Consider the following 8,212-nt stretch of genomic DNA (forward strand, 5'->3'; position numbering starts at 1 on the left):
GGTTTCGGATTGATTCGAAGCCTCGAAACAAAATGGCACATTTGCTTCGACTGTTTCATTGCTTCACGAAGCCTCGATCTGCCCATCTCTATCAACAGCTTGATTAAACCACACCAAAACAGAGGACTTTATGCAACCATACAACTTAGTTGACAGGGGGCACCTGGATTTGAACCAGAGACCTCTTGATCTGCAGTCAAATGCTCTACCACTGAGCTATACCCCCATTAGAGGACTTCACATTTCACTGGTTTACAGACATTAAAGAAGTCTTGATTGTACTACTCACCCCCTAAACCTCACTCCCATCTTGGTCACGGCATCATTATCAAGCTTCTGTTCTACCTGATCCATACGAGACTCGAAGTGGCCTCTCTGGCATGGGAGGCGGTTGCGTGAACATGGAGGCTAAAAGCTAAAGCCTCTAGCATCAGTCACTACTGAACCTTTTGAGGTCAGGAGAGTGAGGTTTATACACATCGCACAGCTTTCTATCAGCTGGCCACTGTTACATATGCTTACACATACAAGGAATTTGTCTTGCTGACAGAAGCCGTAAGTGCACAAACAATACAGTAACAAGACAGAGAATATACAAAAATAGAATACTAATAAAATTAAATACTTTTTAAAATTAAATGCTCTACCACTGAGCTATACCCCCATGCCAGGACTCCATAATTACCAGTATAAAAAAACAACAAAGACTACATTTCACTGGTTTACAGATTGCTGACATTTCAAATGTCTTGATTGTACTACTCACCCCCTAATCCTCACTCCCATCTTGGTCATGGCATCATTGTCACCCTGCTGTTCTACCCAGCTCCATACTGAGACTCGGCGGCGTCTCTGGCATGGGAGGCGGTTGCGTGGACATGGAGGCGGTTGCGTGGACATGGAGGCTAAAAGCTAAAGCCTCGAGAATCAGTCGCTACTGAACCGCTTGAGGTCAGAAGAGTGAGGTTTATACACATGGCACAGATTTCTATCAGCTGGCCACTGTTACATATGCTTACACATACAAGGAATTTGTCTGTCTGACAGAAGCTGTAAGTGCAAAAAACAATACAGCAACAAGACAGAGATTATAAAAAATAGAATACTAATCAAATTAAATACCTGAATAAAAGCAAAAAATACTGCATTTTATTGGCTCTAGGTTGCATACAGTATCAACAGCTTGATTAAACCAGTGTTTAACCACACCAAAATACAGGACCTTATGCTAACCTACAAGTTAGTTGACAGGGGGGCACCTGGATTTTAACCAGGAACCTCTTGATCTGCAGTCAAATGCTCTACCACTGAGATATACCCCCATGCCAGATCACCATAATTATCAGTATAAAAAAACAACAAAGACTACATTTCACTGGTTTACTGATTGCTGACACTTCAAATGTCTTGATTGTACTACTCACCCCCTAAACCTCACTCCCATCTTGGTCACGGCATCATTGTCACACTCCTGTTCTACCCGCTCCTTACGAGACTCGAAGAGGCATCTCTGGCATGGGAGGCGGTTGCGTGGACATGGAGGCTAAAAGCTACTGCCTCTAGAATCAGTCGCTATTGAACCTCTCGTGGTCAGGAGAGTGAGGTTTATACACATGGCACACCTTTCTATCAGCTGGCCACATTTACACATTTACAACTTACTCTAGGTTGCATACAGTGTCAACAGCTTGATTAAACCACACCAAAATACAGGACTTTATGCTATCATACAACTTAGTGGACAGGGGGCACCTGGATTTGACCAGGGACCTTTTGATTTGCAGTCAAATGCTCTACCACTGAGATATACCCCCATGCCAGAACTCTATCATTACCAGTATAACAAAACAACAAAGACTACATTTCATTGGTTTACAGATTGTTGACATTTCAAATGTATTGATTGTACTACTCAGCCCCTAAACCTCACTCCCATCTTGGTCACGGCATCATTGTCACACTCCTGTTCTACCCGCTCCTTACTGAGACTAAAAGAGGCATCTCTGGCATGGGAGGCGGTTGCGTGGACATGGAGGCTAAAAGCTACAGCCTCGAGAATCAGTCGCTACTGAACCTCTTGAGGTCAGGAGAGTGAGGTTTATACCCATTGCACAGCTTTCTATCAGCTGGCCACTGTTACATATGCTTACACATACAAGGAATTTGTCTTGCTGATAGAAGCTGTAAGTGCAAAAACAATACAGCAACAAGACAGAGATTATACAAAAATAGAATACTAATCAAATGAAATACCTGAATAAAAGCAATAAATACTGCATTTGATTGGCTCTAAGTTGCATACAGTATCAACAGCTTGATCAAACCAGTTTTTAACCACACCAAAATACAGGACATTATGCTACCATACAACTTAGTGGATAGGGGCACCTGGATTTGAACCAGGGACCTCTTGATCTGCAGTCAAATGCTCTACCACTGAGCTATACCCCCATGCCACAACGCAATAGTTACCAGTATAAAAAACAACAAAGACTACATTTCACCGGTTTACAGATTGCTGACATTTCAAATGTCTTGATTGTACTACTCAGCCCCTAAACCTCACTCCCATCTTGGTCACGGCATCATTGTCACACTCCTGTTCTACCCGCTCCTTACGAGACTCGAAGGGGCATCTCTGGCATGGGAGGCGGTTGCGTGGACTTGGAGGCTAAAAGCTACTGCCTCTAGAACCAGTCGCTATTGAACCTCTTTTGGTCAGGAGAGTGAGGTTTATACACATGGCACACCTTTCTATCAGCTGGCCACAGTTACAACTTACTCTAGGTTGCATACAGTGTCAACAGCTTGATTAAACCACACCAAAACAGAGGACTTTATGCAGCCATACAACTTAGTTGACAGGGGGCACCTGGATTTGAACCAGAGACCTCTTGATCTGCAGTCAAATGCTCTACCACTGAGCTATACCCCCATGCCCGAACTCTATCATTACCAGTATAACAAAACAACAAAGACTACATTTCATTGGTTTACAGATTGTTGACATTTCAAATGTCTTGATTGTACTACTCAACCCCTAAACCTCACTCCCATCTTGGTCACGGCATCATTGTCACACTCCTGTTCTACCCGCTCCTTACGAGACTCGAAGGGGCATCTCTGGCATGGGAGGCGGTTTGCGTGGACATGGAGGCGGTTAGCGTGGACATGGAGGCTAAAAGCTAAAGCCTCGAGAATCAGTCGCTACTGAACCTCTTGAGGTCAGAAGAGTGAGGTTTATACACATGGCACACCTTTCTATCAGCTGGCCACAGTTACACAGTTACAACTTACTCTAGGTTGCATACAGTGTCAACAGCTTGATTAAACCACACCAAAACAGAGGACTTTATGCAACCATACAACTTAGTTGACAGGGGGCACCTGGATTTGAACCAGAGACCTCTTGATCTGCAGTCAAATGCTCTACCACTGAGCTATACCCTCATTAGAGGACTTCCCATTTCACTGGTTTACAGACATTAAAGAAGTCTTGATTGTACTACTCACCCCCTAAACCTCACTCCCATCTTGGTCACGGCATCATTATCAAGCTTCTGTTCTACCTGATCCATACGAGACTCGAGCGGCCTCTCTGGCATGGGAGGCGGTTGCGTGAACATGGAGGCTAAAAGCTAAAGCCTCTAGCATCAGTCACTACTGAACCTTTTGAGGTCAGGAGAGTGAGGTTTATACACATTGCACAGCTTTCTATCAGCTGGCCACTGTTACAAATGCTTACACATACAAGGAATTTGTCTTGCTGACAGAAGCCGTAAGTGCACAAACAATACAGTAACAAGACAGAGAATATACAAAAATAGAATACTAATAAAATTAAATACTTTTTAAAATTAAATGCTCTACCACTGAGCTATACCCCCATGCCAGGACTCCATAATTACCAGTATAAAAAAACAACAAAGACTACATTTCACTGGTTTACAGATTGCTGACATTTCAAATGTCTTGATTGTACTACTCACCCCCTAATCCTCACTCCCATCTTGGTCACGGCATCATTGTCACCCTGCTGTTCTACCCGCTCCATACTGAGACTCGGCGGCGTCTCTGGCATGGGAGGCGGTTAGCGTGGACATGGAGGCTAAAAGCTACAGCCTCGAGAATCAGTCGCTACTGAACCTCTTGAGGTCAGGAGAGTGAGGTTTATACCCATTGCACAGCTTTCTATCAGCTGGCCACTGTTACATATGCTTACACATACAAGGAATTTGTCTGGCTGACAGAAGCTGTAAGTGCACAAACAATACAGCAACAAGACAGAGATTATACAAAAATAGAATACTAATCAAATTAAATACCTTAATAATAGCAAAAAATACTGCATTTGATTGGCTCTAGGTTGCATACAGTGTCAACAGCTTGATTAAACCACACCAAAATACAGGACTTTATGCTATCATACAACTTAGTGGACAGGGGGCACCTGGATTTGACCAGGACCTCTTGATATGCAGTCAAATGCTCTACCACTGAGCTATACCCCCATGCCAGGACTCAATAGTTACCAGTATAACAAAACAACAAAGACTACATTTCACCGGTTTACAGACTGCTGACATTTCAAATGTATTGATTGTACTTCTCACCCCCTAAACCTCACTCCCATCTTGGTCACGGCATCATTTTCACGCTCCTGTTCTACCCGCTCCTTACAAGACTCAAAGCGGCGTCTCTGGCATGGGAGGCGATTGCTCGGTCATGGAGGCTAAAAGCTACAGCCTATAGAATCAGTCGCTACTGAACCTCTTGAGGTCAGGAGAGTGAGGTTTATACCCATTGCACAGCTTTCTATCAGCTGGCCTCTGTTACATATGCTTACACATACAAGGAATTTGTCTTGCTGACAGAAGCTGTAAGTGCAAAAACAATACAGCAACAAGACAGAGATTATACAAAAATAGAATACTAATCAAATGAAATACTTGAATAAAAGCAATAAATACTGCATTTGATTGGCTCTAAGTTGCATACAGTATCAACAGCTTGATCAAACCAGTTTTTAACAGCACCAAAATACAGGACATTATGCTACCATACAACTTAGTGGACAGTGGAATCCTGGATTTGAACCAGGGACCTCTTGATCTGCCATCAAATGCTTTACCACTGTGCTTTAACCCCATGCCAGGACGCTGATAGTTACCAGTATAAAAAACAACAAAGACTACATTTCACCGGTTTACAGATTGCTGACATTTCAAATGTCTTGATTGTACTACTCAGCCCCTAAACCTCACTCCCATCTTGGTCACGGCATCATTGTCACACTCCTGTTCTACCCGCTCCTTACGAGACTCGAAGGGGCATCTCTGGCATGGGAGGAGGTTAGCGTGGACATGGAGGCTAAAAGCTACTGCCTCTAGAATCAGTCGCTATTGAACCTCTTTTGGTCAGGAGAGTGAGGTTTATACACATGGCACACCTTTCTATCAGCTGGCCACAGTTACACAGTTACAACTTACTCTAGGTTGCATACAGTGTCAACAGCTTGATTAAACCACACCAAAACAGAGGACTTTATGCAACCATACAACTTAGTTGACAGGGGGCACCTGGATTTGAACCAGAGACCGCTTGATCTGCAGTCAAATGCTCTACCACTGAGCTATACCCCCATTAGAGGACTTCACATTTCACTGGTTTACAGACATTAAAGAAGTCTTGATTGTACTACTCACCCCCTAAACCTCACTCCCATCTTGGTCACGGCATCATTATCAAGCTTCTGTTCTTCCTTGATCTATACGAGACTCGAAGCGGCCTCTCTGGCATGGGAGGCGGTTAGCGTGAACATGGAGGCTAAAAGCTAAAGCCTCTAGCATCAGTCACTACTGAACCTTTTGGGGTCAGGAGAGTGAGGTTTATACACATTGCACAGCTTTCTATCAGCTGGCCACTGTTACATTTGCTTACACATACAAGGAATTTGTCTTGCTGACAGAAGCCGTAAGTGCACAAACAATACAGTAACAAGACAGAGAATATACAAAAATAGAATACTAATAAAATTAAATACTTTTTAAAATTAAATGCTCTACCACTGAGCTATACCCCCATGCCAGGACTCCATAATTACCAGTATAAAAAAACAACAAAGACTACATTTCACTGGTTTACAGATTGCTGACATTTCAAATGTCTTGATTGTACTACTCACCCCCTAATCCTCACTCCCATCTTGGTCACGGCATCATTGTCACCCTGCTGTTCTACCCGCTCCATACGAGACTCGAAGCGGCGTCTCTGGCATGGGAGGCGGTTGCGTGGACATGGAGGCGGTTGCGTGGACATGGAGGCTAAAAGCTAAAGCCTCGAGAATCAGTCGCTACTGAACCTCTTGAGGTCAGAAGAGTGAGGTTTATACACATGGCACAGATTTCTATCAGCTGGCCACTGTTACATATGCTTACACATACAAGGAATTTGTCTGTCTGACAGAAGCTGTAAGTGCAAAAAACAATACAGCAACAAGACAGAGATTATAAAAAATAGAATACTAATCAAATTAAATACCTGAATAAAAAGCAAAAATACTGCATTTTATTGGCTCTAGGTTGCATACAGTATCAACAGCTTGATTAAACCAGTGTTTAACCACACCAAAATACAGGACCTTATGCTAACCTACAAGTTAGTTGACAGGGGGGCACCTGGATTTTAACCAGGAACCTCTTGATCTGCAGTCAAATGCTCTACCACTGAGATATACCCCCATGCCAGATCACCATAATTATCAGTATAAAAAAACAACAAAGACTACATTTCACTGGTTTACTGATTGCTGACACTTCAAATGTCTTGATTGTACTACTCACCCCCTAAACCTCACTCCCATCTTGGTCACGGCATCATTGTCACACTCCTGTTCTACCCGCTCCTTACGAGACTCGAAGAGGCATCTCTGGCATGGGAGGCGGTTGCGTGGACATGGAGGCTAAAAGCTACTGCCTCTAGAATCAGTCGCTATTGAACCTCTCGTGGTCAGGAGAGTGAGGTTTATACACATGGCACACCTTTCTATCAGCTGGCCACATTTACACATTTACAACTTACTCTAGGTTGCATACAGTGTCAACAGCTTGATTAAACCACACCAAAATACAGGACTTTATGCTATCATACAACTTAGTGGACAGGGGGCACCTGGATTTGACCAGGGACCTTTTGATTTGCAGTCAAATGCTCTACCACTGAGATATACCCCCATGCCAGAACTCTATCATTACCAGTATAACAAAACAACAAAGACTACATTTCATTGGTTTACAGATTGTTGACATTTCAAATGTATTGATTGTACTACTCAGCCCCTAAACCTCACTCCCATCTTGGTCACGGCATCATTGTCACACTCCTGTTCTACCCGCTCCTTACGAGACTAAAAGAGGCATCTCTGGCATGGGAGGCGGTTGCGTGGACATGGAGGCTAAAAGCTACAGCCTCGAGAATCAGTCGCTACTGAACCTCTTGAGGTCAGGAGAGTGAGGTTTATACCCATTGCACAGCTTTCTATCAGCTGGCCACTGTTACATATGCTTACACATACAAGGAATTTGTCTTGCTGATAGAAGCTGTAAGTGCAAAAACAATACAGCAACAAGACAGAGATTATACAAAAATAGAATACTAATCAAATGAAATACCTGAATAAAAGCAATAAATACTGCATTTGATTGGCTCTAAGTTGCATACAGTATCAACAGCTTGATCAAACCAGTTTTTAACCACACCAAAATACAGGACATTATGCTACCATACAACTTAGTGGATAGGGGGCACCTGGATTTGAACCAGGGACCTCTTGATCTGCAGTCAAATGCTCTACCACTGAGCTATACCCCCATGCCACAACGCAATAGTTACCAGTATAAAAAAACAACAAAGACTACATTTCACCGGTTTACAGATTGCTGACATTTCAAATGTCTTGATTGTACTACTCAGCCCCTAAACCTCACTCCCATCTTGGTCACGGCATCATTGTCACACTCCTGTTCTACCCGCTCCTTACGAGACTCGAAGGGGCATCTCTGGCATGGGAGGCGGTTGCGTGGACTTGGAGGCTAAAAGCTACTGCCTCTAGAACCAGTCGCTATTGAACCTCTTTTGGTCAGGAGAGTGAGGTTTATACACATGGCACACCTTTCTATCAGCTGGCCACAGTTACAACTTACTCTAGGTTGCA

General features: G+C 43.4%; 11 non-coding genes across 11 annotated transcripts; all 11 read right to left on the reverse strand.

The window, feature by feature from the left end:
- Window positions 1-154: 154 nt before the first annotated feature.
- Window positions 155-226, reverse strand: trnac-gca (transfer RNA cysteine (anticodon GCA)). The gene has a single exon. It is a non-coding gene; the product is annotated as a tRNA-Cys (tRNA).
- A 1,024-nt stretch (window positions 227-1,250) lies between these two features.
- trnac-gca (transfer RNA cysteine (anticodon GCA)) lies at window positions 1,251-1,322 on the reverse strand. The gene has a single exon. It is a non-coding gene; the product is annotated as a tRNA-Cys (tRNA).
- Window positions 1,323-1,743: 421 nt separating this feature from the next.
- Window positions 1,744-1,814, reverse strand: trnac-gca (transfer RNA cysteine (anticodon GCA)). The gene has a single exon. It is a non-coding gene; the product is annotated as a tRNA-Cys (tRNA).
- Window positions 1,815-2,379: 565 nt separating this feature from the next.
- Window positions 2,380-2,451, reverse strand: trnac-gca (transfer RNA cysteine (anticodon GCA)). Its single transcript has one exon. It is a non-coding gene; the product is annotated as a tRNA-Cys (tRNA).
- Window positions 2,452-2,863: 412 nt separating this feature from the next.
- trnac-gca (transfer RNA cysteine (anticodon GCA)) lies at window positions 2,864-2,935 on the reverse strand. Its single transcript has one exon. It is a non-coding gene; the product is annotated as a tRNA-Cys (tRNA).
- Window positions 2,936-3,378: 443 nt separating this feature from the next.
- Window positions 3,379-3,450, reverse strand: trnac-gca (transfer RNA cysteine (anticodon GCA)). The gene has a single exon. It is a non-coding gene; the product is annotated as a tRNA-Cys (tRNA).
- Window positions 3,451-4,441: 991 nt separating this feature from the next.
- Window positions 4,442-4,511, reverse strand: trnac-gca (transfer RNA cysteine (anticodon GCA)). Its single transcript has one exon. It is a non-coding gene; the product is annotated as a tRNA-Cys (tRNA).
- A 1,059-nt stretch (window positions 4,512-5,570) lies between these two features.
- Window positions 5,571-5,642, reverse strand: trnac-gca (transfer RNA cysteine (anticodon GCA)). Its single transcript has one exon. It is a non-coding gene; the product is annotated as a tRNA-Cys (tRNA).
- Window positions 5,643-6,668: 1,026 nt separating this feature from the next.
- On the reverse strand, window positions 6,669-6,740 carry trnac-gca (transfer RNA cysteine (anticodon GCA)). Its single transcript has one exon. It is a non-coding gene; the product is annotated as a tRNA-Cys (tRNA).
- Window positions 6,741-7,161: 421 nt separating this feature from the next.
- trnac-gca (transfer RNA cysteine (anticodon GCA)) lies at window positions 7,162-7,232 on the reverse strand. Its single transcript has one exon. It is a non-coding gene; the product is annotated as a tRNA-Cys (tRNA).
- Window positions 7,233-7,797: 565 nt separating this feature from the next.
- Window positions 7,798-7,869, reverse strand: trnac-gca (transfer RNA cysteine (anticodon GCA)). The gene has a single exon. It is a non-coding gene; the product is annotated as a tRNA-Cys (tRNA).
- Window positions 7,870-8,212: the final 343 nt, after the last annotated feature.

Source organism: Xyrauchen texanus, unplaced genomic scaffold (assembly GCF_025860055.1).
Source record: "Xyrauchen texanus isolate HMW12.3.18 unplaced genomic scaffold, RBS_HiC_50CHRs HiC_scaffold_1228, whole genome shotgun sequence".
Classification (NCBI taxonomy): domain Eukaryota; kingdom Metazoa; phylum Chordata; class Actinopteri; order Cypriniformes; family Catostomidae; genus Xyrauchen; species Xyrauchen texanus.